We start from the raw sequence: 12354 nt of genomic DNA, 5'->3' as shown, positions 1-12354 counted from the left end.
ATTTAACATAAAAGAACCCCACATTTGTTGAGAAGTGGTTCATTTTCAGGGCGAAGTGCAAAAGGGGTGTAAAGAGTTATCTTCTGCTGCAAGTCTGTACTCGTGAACCTTCTGAGACCTCCAAGGACAAGGTTGTTCAGACTTTCCTATGCCGCCAGGTTAGCTGGAGCCTCCTTTCTCCCACATCAGAGATCAAAAAGACCCTTTCAGGTTAGGTGTCTTCAGGCCCTGGTTTGCTAGAGAGGTCACCTTTCCAATGGGTCAAACAAAACTTTCCCAGAGACTATGGGGTACTAAGCTTTGGAGAAAGATAAAGTGGGCAGAGATAAAGTGCCAACCAGTCAGCTTCTAACTGTCATTTTCCAAACACAGCCTGTAAAGTGGCAGTTAGGAGCTGATTGGTTGGTACTTTATCTATCTCCAACGCTTAGTACATAGACCCCTGAATTTTTAACTCCCCACACATATACAGTATATTAGTGCTATCATCACTGAACACTAGCAATTTATTAAAAGGTTAGTATTACAATCAATGGGCGGAATTCAATTGTTTCCAGCCCCCTTCGCGCCCGGCGGAGCTATTAAATTGTTGCTCCTGTCGGTCGCGATCAGCTGCCAGCGCTCCATTTCAGCTCGCAGTCCCAGAGGGGTGCGAGCTGAAATCAGCGAAAAGTGACCTGTTTGGGCGCCCAAACGACACTTTTCGCGATCGCGCCCAGCACTTTGGTCGGGGTTAGCTGATTTACACGGCTAAGCCCTACCACTTTGGGCGCGATCAGCGCGAAAAGCAGGAACAATTGAATAGCGGCCCGCGATCTCTCATCACTTTAGACGGGAGATCCAGGCCGCGAAAACAATTGAATTCCACCCAATGTATCTTCTACAGAGTATCTATTTACAGTATGATGGCATATACTGTAGGGTGATTAAGATCTGTACACTTCACACAATACAGAAAGCGTCATCTCAAGTTAAGAACAGTCACATTTAGTACAAGACCAGCATCTATACAGTCTTATTAGTGTTAGTAATTATAAGGACCACGTAATGGAGACATGAAATCAGGGGTGTAACCAGATGTATGGGGGCCCCATACCAAAATTTCCTCGGGGCCACATAGGTCTGCCTATGCTGAACTTACTGAAGCTTGGAGGAGGCATAGCCGTGTTCCGGGGATGTCATCATAGCCACGCCCCCTCCCAGCTTCTAAGAGAACCAATGTAATTTTCAATCAGCCAATTGGAACTCGTGGACCAGCAGCTGATGCTGATTGGCTGCTGTTCCATGAGTTCCTATTGGCTCGCGACCAGCTCCTGATTAAAAATGACATTGGCGCTGTACTGTATCTATCTATAATATGCTGCAGCACTTTTACAGAGAATATTTTGGCCTTTCACATCAGACCCTGCTCCAGTGTAACTTACAGTGCAATCCATATTTTTTCTGTCAGTAACCAATTAACCAACCGGTATATTTTTGGAATGTGGGAGGAAACCGGGTTCCCTGATAGGACCCACAGAAGCATGGCGAGCATATACAAACTCCACACAGTTAGAGCCATAGTGGGAATCGAACCCAAGACCTTAGTAATGCTACCCATTACCACAACTGTGCTGCCCACAATAAGAACTGGATTTAAACCTTTTATCTGCTGTTTCTGTGTGGAAGCACTGATATCGTAATGAGGGGAGAGGGGGATTATAATGCTTTATCTACTTAGTGCAGGTTCTTACTACATTGTCTCCTTCAAAAGTCTAAAAAATAACACTTTCTGTTTTGCCTAGTAATATTGCTTATCATATGGACATCGGCAAGTATCCTCAGCTCTAGAAATGTTTATCATTTATATTTTAATTTCAGTTTCCCTAATTGTTTCGGCTGTTTAAGGACAATAAGACCTTTTTTTTATTAATACACATACACTATTTTGGTTTAGATGACATAAGTGACAATCATAGCAGTAACAAGCTTGTCATAATGGATACTCCAATTTTGTAGCCCCCAGTGAATAAATCTAGCAACATTTTGGATTCAAACACTTTTGTCCTAATTTTCAAATCCAAAATGTTGTGAAGTATGTTAATACTTTCATAATGTTAATATATGTTAACAATATTCCTAATGAGAAGAGTCTAATCCAGAGGCGTCAATAGTGGGGTGCGGGTGGTGCGGGCCACACTGGGTGACACCAACCAAGGAGGTGACACCAAAATAGAAGATATTTTGGTGTCACCCCCTTAGATGGTGTCACCGAGCGGAGAGGCTGGGAGCTTCCTTGCAGCTCCCAGCGTGCTGGGGAAGCCCCCGCATGATGAGATTGAGGGCGTGATGCACGGTCATGCCGTAAAATATCATAAAATTGGAGGTGGAGCTTTGTGGGCATCAGGTCACGGACCCTTTCACGAGTGCACGTGCCAAAGGAGTACACAGACGGGAGTGTCAGGGTAAGTAGGTGCACTGGGTGACACCAACTCCAGTGATGTCATCATTAGTCTAAACCACTGATCCTCCCCAGTTACACAAATGCATTACATTTGTATCCTTTTAATCATAGTCCTGTCTAGGTGTACATATGTGTCCTGCCTACGTGTGTGTATATATATAAATATAATATATATATATATATATATATATATCGATATATATATATATGTGTGTGGTTCTGATCTACAACAAACTTTTAAGTTAAAAAGTTAAATGTGAATGGCCTGCTTGGTAGCTAAACAGGTGATTATTGTGTCTAGCAGTAGGGGTGTTTAGAGAGGATTTATTAATGGCCTCTACCAGAAAGTGCTTTCACAACTGCTGGTTATAAGATATCCACAACCCTTCCTCAGAGCCCACTATAAATCTGCAGATCTGATCAGATAAGAGAGGAATGTGATGTTCTGAAGAGGAGAAATTGAGATGTTATGTTGCTCTCAGAGTCTGATTTATGTCCAGTCTCAGGAAAACAACCTGTAGCCGGGATAACCCTTCTCATGCTAAATGGATGTAAAAATAAAACCTCTTTTTTATTGTCCCACTTAACCTCTGCCCTAATCCCAAGTGGGACTCCTGAGTACCTGATGAAATTAGGTGAATGCATCCCTTAAATGTCTATTTTTTTTAAAAAGTGTAAAAACTATTAGATTTTGTAATATGCAATTTTTGCTACTTTGGATTTTTTTTTCTTTTTATCACAGTGGGGCAGGGCCATAACTAGCGGTGGGTGAGCGGCGTCACTGCTAGGGGCGGACTGTCGCTCCCCTGTGGCTCCAGCATTTGGCTTACAGGGTGCCTGGTTCAGTTCCTTCCTTGTCCCGGTGGTCCGGCCCCCTCATCGTGATTTCATGATGTTACATGTTCGGACGGCTGGAACAGCACAGGGCCTGCACTGGAGTATACAATCTATATTCCCTACCACATTGTCATGTACATATTAGGGCCCAGGGCAGGTTACCAAGAAGTATGTGACATCTTGACGTTCCCTGTGGTGCAAATAGGAGACCAGAAGCAGGAAGCTGGGTGCCCTTTTATTTTATACACTTTAATTGATAAATGCTATTTCAAAGCTGATTGGTTGCTATGGGCAACTTCTCCACTGGTTTTCTTCTCCACACTTTTAACTGCTTGATAAATAGACCCCTGAGTGTCTCTCCAGGTAATGGCATGCCTCCCAAGGCTTACCACAAGAGAGACACCGGTGACACCGACTGCCGCCCTCCCGGCCTTGCACCCTGTGTGACTGCACCAGTCAAAACCACCCATGGGACAGGCCTGATACACACATACACATTGTCAGGAGCTAATTAACCTATCAGTATAAAATTGTCATTAAGTATTAAGAAGCAGATAGGAAATTTTGACTTCTCATGTTGCCTTGCTTTTAGAATATAACAGTTACATAAAGTAATGTATTTATCTGTCAGGAATAAAATATATACAAGAAAATGCCCAGAGTTCTGCAACACACATAATTACTTATAGGTGTGCTACAAGAAAATGGCTGCCGGTCTTCTACACTGTCGATAATCTTATGGTCACATGCTCTGCAAACAAAACTCATCTTCTGGAAAAGTAGATGCACAGTCAATGCAATGAAGGTGGCACTCAAAGCCCTTAACAAATACAAATTTAACTAAATACAAATTTAACTAAAAATATATATTTTTTCCTATGTTTCAGTTTAACTATAAAAACCTTTAAATAATACTAAAATTGTTAGAAACAAATATTTTTACTTACAGTTGGATTTGTTAAGTATGCACGTATTTTCTATCTATCTATCTATCTATCTATCTATCTATCTATCTATCTATCTATCTATCTATCTATCTATCTGTCTGTCTGTCTTTCTGTCTATCTATCTTATCCTATCTGTTGAGGTTTCTGCACCAACCAGTGTGTAAAGTAGTTGAAGGTTGATGATAAAACTAAAAGAAAAAGAAGTCTACCTTATACCCCTTTTCCACCAAAATCCGTGGTCCGACCCAGGATTTGGAACACACTTCCAAACTGGGTCAGATTCAGGACAGGTCCCTTTCACACCCATATGCAGTGGAACTCTTCTGCTGGTGGATGGAGATGACATCTTCTCCAAGCGACGAGAAATAATAGATCTCGCCATGCTGTAAACGGGACACGGCTTGTCCAACCCGGGTTACCCGTTTACATATCTCGGGTCCTTCCCGTGTCCAATTCTGGTCGCTACCCAGGTTGGATCCCCAGGTCACTGGACGAGGGTTATTTTTTTGGGACCCTTTTCCATTGAGCCGCGACCTGGGTAGACATGGCAATAGCCCAAAAACTTGGGTTGTTGCGGCAGTGGAAAAGGGGTATTAGTCTAGCATGCAATATTCATTCATAGTAGCCCAAGCTTATATAGAGAGCAACAAAAGACTTGGTTCTTAGCTCATATAAATGGCCTCTCTTTTGTCAGAATTTCTTTACACATTTAATTGTTTCAACTTCCTTGGAACAAGCATTTTATACTATACTGCTAACTTTATCAGATAGATAGATAGATAGATAGATAGATAGATAGATAGATAGATAGATAGATAGATAGATAGATAGATAGATAGGCAGATAGACAAACAGACAGACAGACAGACAGACAGACAGACAGACAGACAGATAGATAGATAGATAGATAGATAGATAGATAGATCCATTGATGACAGATAGATAGACAGATAGATAGACAGACAGACGGACAGATAGATAGGGATGCAGTCAATATCCCGACCGCGGTGATTCCGGCGATCCGAATGCCAGCGGCGGAATCCCGATACTTGTCAGAATATCGGGATCCTGAAGGTAAGGTTAGGTTTAGACTGCGGGGAGGGAGGGTTAGGGGTAGGGAGAGGCGGAGGGTTAGGATACCAATCAAAAGGTATCGGTATCCTAACCCTGTCAGTATGACAGCATCGGGATTCTGAATGCTGGGATCCCAAGTGCTAGCCTCTTGCACTCATCCCAATAGATAGATAGATAGATAGATAGATAGATAGATAGATAGATAGATAGCTCTATGTTATCCTATGCACATACATGCTTTGGATTTGTGACCACAGGAATTGTTTATCTTTTGTCTCCTCCTCACTAATTGAAAACAGTGACTCCAGCTCCTCAGCATGTTTAAGCTTGGATCCCACTGAGTGGCAGAGACTGCATTTCATGTCTGAGCAGCAGAACTGCTGTGACCATTAACCCCTTACTTGGAGGGTCCTGCAATGTAGCAAGGGGGACCTGCTTCCCTGTGGGTGCTGCAAGCATGCTTACTTTAAGGCCATCACTAAGATAATGTTTTCAGTTCAATAACCTTATCTGCAAGAATGTTGCTACTCCAAGTATCATATTACTGCTATGCAGATATTTTATTACAGTAAGCGCTTTTGTACTACAAGCGTTTAGCAAGTATCTAGTTACAAATCAAACATTGTGTAACTCAGGTGCTCGTCTGCTGCTTACCTCTTGTAGATCCCAGCGTCCTATTGCATGTAGATGATAGGGGTAGTAGCTTGATTACCTGATTATGTGCTGTAAGGTTTCATTGTAGTGATTACAATCTAGTTATATAGTAGTTACAATGGGCATAATTCAGAGATGGGCGCAATTGCAGCCATGATGGCGTCTTTTTGCCGAAGTCGCTACTGCGTCCTTATATTTATGTGGCGGCCGATGGTCTTCCCACTGAGACGCCCACCAGCTGCGGTACTTATCCGTCGCCCTGTCTATTAAGATGTAAAATTGGTCGCACCAACGAAGATTGCAAAAGCCCTATGGAGGCACAAATTCTCCGATTGAAAATGGATGCCTGTGTCAGTGCAAATACGTCTTCAGACCAGACACAGTCGCTAACCATGACACGCCCACAACACATCTGTATCTGATTAGCCCCCCTCCTGTCACCACCCAGAAATGCCCTCTCGACATTGCATCTCCCTCTGCATCCAAATTCACTCTGCGTCTTAGAGGAATCGGTATGAAATACCGACAGTCTGGATCCTGGCGGTCAGAATCCCGATGCCGGGATCCCGACAGGGTTAACATACCGACACTTGTTGGTCGGAATGCTAACCCTCCCCCTCTCCATACCCTAACCCTCCCTTTTTGGTGCCTAATCCTAACCTCCTCCCCTAGTGCCTGAACCTAACCTCCCCCTACCTGCACCCTAAACCTAATCATCCCCCCTTAGTGCCAAACCCTAACCCTCCCCTTAGTGCCTAACCCCTAAACCTAACCCCTTCCCCCCCACAACCCCGTTACTTACCTTCGGCATCCCAGCGGTCGGGACACCGGTGCCGGGATTCTGACTGGCGTCGGTATTCTGGCACCGGTAATGTAAGCATCGGCATCCTGACCGCCGGGATGCTGAACTCATACCATCTTGGATTGGTAACAATTAGGACTCATGCACAGTACTTCCAACATCGGCCAACTGCGTGCATATCGCATTGTGTGCTGTCAGCGCACACCTATAATTCAGGCCCATTGTGTATCATTGAGGTGCAGTCTATTGGTAACCATGTTAAACAGCTGGATCTCAATACAAGCGTGGATACCAGTATTCATGGTCAAATATTGGCCACTCGCATAATGATAATGGTCTTTGTTTAACCTATTTTACCACCATGCAGATTGATTGGGTATGGCAAATATTTAGGAAGCCACACCTAGAGCAATTTGCTCAAACTGACCAATGAAAATCCTACCATGTGTGGTCAGCTTTAATCCTAACACATGTATGTATTTTATGATAAACAGGATGGAAATAGTGATTTTGTAATTGTATTTCTCTAATATTCTATGTGCCTTTTTCCTACAATAACGCAATATGCAAATAAGTAACCTGTCAATTATACAAAAGTAATTTAACTACTTTTGTTCAGAAAGAACCACTGTCTTTAGACTACTGTTACCATTACTAAATGTATTATAAAGTAGTACTGTTCAAAGTATAATGTTCTTAAAATTCCTTTAAAATTGCTAAAAGTAAATTGTAGCAATTACCATTTTGGATACTTAATGCAGTCTAATTAGCAAATGTAAATGCTTTTACACATGAGCGTATAGCTGAAATATCCAATATGTATTATATATATATTCTCAATCATATATAATTTCCATATGCATATCCAAAAATCTAAAAATTGGATTGGTTGTTCTTATCTCAAGTTTAGCCTTTTCCTGTTTCTCCAGTACATTAATATCGGAATTAAAACAAAGTTTTACATGCTGACTTAACAGCAAAAGTCCAACATGAATGTATATGTGTGATCTGCAGAGCTTACAGTCTAAGCATTAAGATCGCAGCTGACCACGTATTCTGGCTGTCTGATATGTCTGTACATGCCTTTATAAAATGAAAAAATCAAGTTATGTCTGTTCAGCAAACTTGGGGGAAAACTTTTCAGTTTCTACTTGTTTCTAGTACAACAACAAACAGTTTTTTGTTAGTCAAAGACTATGCAAAGGTTTAAAATTATTTTTCCTTATGTGCTTAATTACTGTAGTTTGCTTATAATAATTATCCAATGCTCTTAGTTGGAACCCACCCTTTAATGCTTGCAAATGTATTAGTTTTTGTAAAAGATGAATATGAATTCATGTAAATTTAATATAAAATGACTAAAATAAATATTCAAAGATGTGAAGACTTTAATGTTAACAGTCAGTATGATTTGAAAGTGGTACTAAATATGAAATCTACTGTCTTACATTTCCTTGAATTTCAGCTTTGCACACTGCCATATTTCTTTAACAGTCCGCCTCATCACAATCCACTGACTTGGATAAATAAACGGCTGCCTTAGCAAAAATATATACTATAGTTAACCTGCTTACATACTCTACAGCTCATATCAGCTTTCGGGGTAGATGTACTAAGCTCTGAATAAGTGATAATTTGGAGAGTGATAAACTACCAACCAATCAGCTCCTAATTGTCATTTTCAAACACAGCCTGTAACATGACAGTAAGGAGCTGATTGACTCATCTTTATCACTTTCCAATTTATCACTTTCCAGAACTTAGTACATCTGTCTTAAGAGCTATACTACCGCTGCAATAAATGTAGCAGGATCTCAGACCTATACCTCAGGACTATAGCAGCAAGGCTGAAACCAATGAAGTGTTCTATCCCCCTTCTCAAATGGTCACAGCATAAGGGGCTTATGTATCAGTTTGTGGCTAAAGTATAATTAATGAACATTCCTTCAAAAAAAAAAAAAAAACATTTTGAGGGCAATTTATGACTGGTCTAGGAGCCAGGACAACTGCTCCGATATGTCGCCATCCCAGCGCATCTAAAAAGCTTGACTATGCCTCTAATGGCAGTGGAGAATATCTACACTGCCGTATAACATCCGGGCCGTGTAACACCACGGGGTGGGAGCCTCCGGAGGAGCGACATGTACATGGATCCCTCTTTGTACCCTGGGAGCTCTTTCTATAGGAAAGAATGTGCTAATACACAGAGGTTTCCAAACTCCGCCATTACAGTCCATGTTTTAAGGATATCCATGCTTGAGCACAGGTGACTTAATTACTACCTCAGTCAGTTTGATTTACCCATCTGGGCTCAAGCATGGATATCCTTAAAACATACATGCCTAATCTCCTGGGACGGACAGGAGGCTCCCAAAAAACGGATGATGCTCCCGGCCGCCTGGAAAAATAGGTTCATCTCCCGGCCGGCCACCACCCCCTTGCAACCCCCCACATCACCCTGAACCCCCCACCTGCATCCCCATATACTAAATAGCATCATCGTAGCCCCGCCCACTGCTTCACAATGCCATTAATCTCGGCATTGCGAAGAGCGGTGGGGATACAATGAAGCAATAGCGTGGTCACACACTTGCTCCCGAACATTATGTCATCTTCGCGCCAAGCCCCCCTTATGCCGTACCCCCCTGCTGATGAGTTTGGGAACCTCTGCGCTAATGTATCTGAATATGTATAGGGAATGCGGTGTGCTCCAATACTTACAGTATCTGTGAAATCTCCTTCAGTAGGACATTAAGGGGCATATCTATAAAAAGTAATTTTGCATGAAAGCCCCCAAAAACGTATTTTTATGAACCTCTGCCCCGGCATCTCAACTGTGATAAAAGCAAGTGAAAATATACATATACATGGCGAGTTGGGGAGTAATTATCACCTCGCATCTGCATTCAAAATGCAATTGATGATATTTATGCTCTTAATAAATAGGAATGTTACTTATAATTGCAACAATATGTCAAAACTTTTGATTCCACATGATTATTGGGGTAAGGGTCTTTGACAATTAGGCCCCTGATAGAGAGATCCCTTACTATAACAATAGCAGGGCTCATGGCTGCCCTGTGCTGGCCCCCAAACCCGTGACTAAACAAGAGGGGGCGGGTCCACCAACAGGAGAAAGTGTCCAACTGCCCGGGCAGCTGTACACACTGCAGGGGATGTGCCCAGAGCGTACTTTGGGCACTCCGAGCAGCACTTAAGCAGTACCCGTTCCAGCACTCTGCTAGCCAGATCCAGGGACAAAGCCGGCCCTAGGCATAGACAAACTAAGCAAATTCCTAGGGCATTTGGAATGCCTAGGGGAATCCAAGCCTGCCTAGGGCCGGTGGAGGTTTGGTGCAGGCACAGCGGGGCAGCTCCTGCCGGCTGGGCAGAGACTCTGGCAGCTGCTACAGCAGCTGCATAGCGTCCGCAATCGGGGCTCAGTTGACAGATCCGTTTGCCCCTGGCAGCAGCAAACAGTGAGCGTACAGCAGCGGAACAGCCGGCAGAAGTTTACGGGGGCAGGGCACCTGGACGGCGGCTAGTGGTTAGCGTCGGGCCAGCTCTGAGGCGTCACACACAATCAGAATGAGCTTCAACGCATGGGCAGAGGCTCATTCAGGACTATTAGTAAATGGTCGTGGGAGGGCTGCTGCACCATGGGCTTTTGCGGAGCTCGGAGTAGAGAGTCACACCTCGCGGTTCTAGGTACTGCCTCGAGCAATCCTCACACACAGCTGCGGCCTGCCAGCCAGAGATGGGAAAAGCAGGTACGCTGCACGCGGCTTGCTGTACCTTGAGTCTGCAGGCTGCGCTCAAGTAAAGTAAGTTTGGAACAGAGAGGGCTGGGGTGCTGTGGTGCTCACTGCTGGGAGAGGGGTGCTCTGCTGGGATAGTGGTGGTGGGTAAGGGTGGGTGCTGATACCGTGCTGTGCTGGCCGCACCCCTTTTCAGGAACCCACGGGGAGGAGTACACCACCCAAAATCTTGCATATGGCACTAATTTGGCTAGGGCCGGCTCTTTCCAGGGACCATGAGGCAGGGACGGTCCCCATGGCCCTGGGCGACTGCACCGTTCGCACCCCTCCCTTTGGCCCTAAACATTTGAAAATAACTTTAATTGACTAATCCATTCCCAAAAACCTTTTCTTTAGTTCCTTAAAAAAAATTATGTTTTCTTTCTTCATCTGTCATAGTCCAAATGGGAAAAATAGTCACCCGAGCTGACACCCCAACAGTCCGATGCAAAATTATTATAGCTGGGAGTCCCCAACCAGAAGCAATGTCCCACAAATAACCCTAAATGGAGAAGCATTTAAGCTTGTATTTGAAAGCGGATGAAGCTATGATATATAGAGATGTGCGGGTTCAGTTTTACTCTGTTTTTTTGCCACATTAGCACAAGTTCGGATTAGTTCGGATTTATATCAATGACTATCCAAAACACATGAGAGACAGATAGCCAATTAGATAAATCCAAACTAATCCGAACTTGTGCTAATGTGGCGATAAGAACCAAGGAAAACCAAACTCGCACATCTCTAATATATACGAGGTCTGTCTAAAAAGTTCGGTGAATGGTCTGATATATCTGTATGCAACGCTTGCAACAATGTCGCTCATGCGCGCTGACATGCATAGATATGTCTGGACCTGCCCCCAGTCGGGGTTTGCCCGAGGCTGCCACGCACGGCCATTGCATTCATTTCAACAGAGTGTCCCGAGCAGTGTGCGTCGAACAGCAATGGAGCAACAACACAACATAAGGTTCTGCTTCAAATTGGGTAAATCGGCGACGGAGACGCACGAAATGTTGGTGAAAGTGTACAGGCAGGATGCTGTGAGTAGAAAATGTGTGTATGATTGTGTGTACGATTGTGTCCACACATTTTCTTCTCACAGCATCCAGGGGAGGGGTGTCCTTTTGGGTATCTGTGTAATATCACATCTGTCACTGGGCAGATGGGCAGGGAGAGATTACAGCATACCTGTATGAAGCGGGGATGGGGTAAAAACCGTCACAGTCTGGACCGTATGGGGAGGCTATAATCTCTCCCTCCCCGGTGACAGCTGCCACACAGACAGCTTCCGAATACAACCCAAACCATGCTTGCCTACCCTCCCGATTTGGTCGGGAGCCTCCCGAAAATTGTGTGCCGCTTCCGACCTCCCGGGAAGGCAGACAAACCTCCCGGCTGCCGCCCACCCATTCTATCCCCCCCCGCAATTACCTTAGCAACCCCTACAGCGGGGGATTGGCATAATTTTGGGCCCGCCCCCTGCTTCACAATGCCCATTGTGTAGAGGGGGCGGGGCCAAAGTGACCCCCGCCCCCCCACCACGCCCACAAGTGCCCTTCACAAGCCCAGCCACTCCCCCTGTCCTACCGAAAGTCGGCAGGTATGACCCAAACACCATGCTGTAAATGGGTCCCAGAGCGGAAGACCAGGGTTACCCATTTCCATTGAGCCTGACCAGAGTTTTTACCCACTTAAAAGCCCTGCTCGAGACCCAGGAAGAAATGCAGAGTCAATCGACCATTGATTTTTCCTAGGAGCCTTTTTCACTGCTACCACTACTGGGTTGACACAACAATA

General features: G+C 44.3%; 1 protein-coding gene across 1 annotated transcript in view; it reads right to left on the bottom strand.

Annotated features, from left to right (window-relative positions):
- LMX1B (LIM homeobox transcription factor 1 beta) overlaps positions 1-12354 on the bottom strand; it is a 188470-nt gene that overhangs the window by 125473 nt on the left and 50643 nt on the right. The gene's annotated exons all lie outside the window — the stretch shown is intronic.

The sequence above is a fragment of the Taudactylus pleione genome, unplaced genomic scaffold (assembly GCF_031769625.1).
Source record: "Taudactylus pleione unplaced genomic scaffold, aTauple2 ptg000110l, whole genome shotgun sequence".
Taxonomy (NCBI): domain Eukaryota; kingdom Metazoa; phylum Chordata; class Amphibia; order Anura; family Myobatrachidae; genus Taudactylus; species Taudactylus pleione.
Note: the sequence above shows the minus strand (reverse complement) of the source record. Positions and strands in the feature narration are given on the sequence as shown.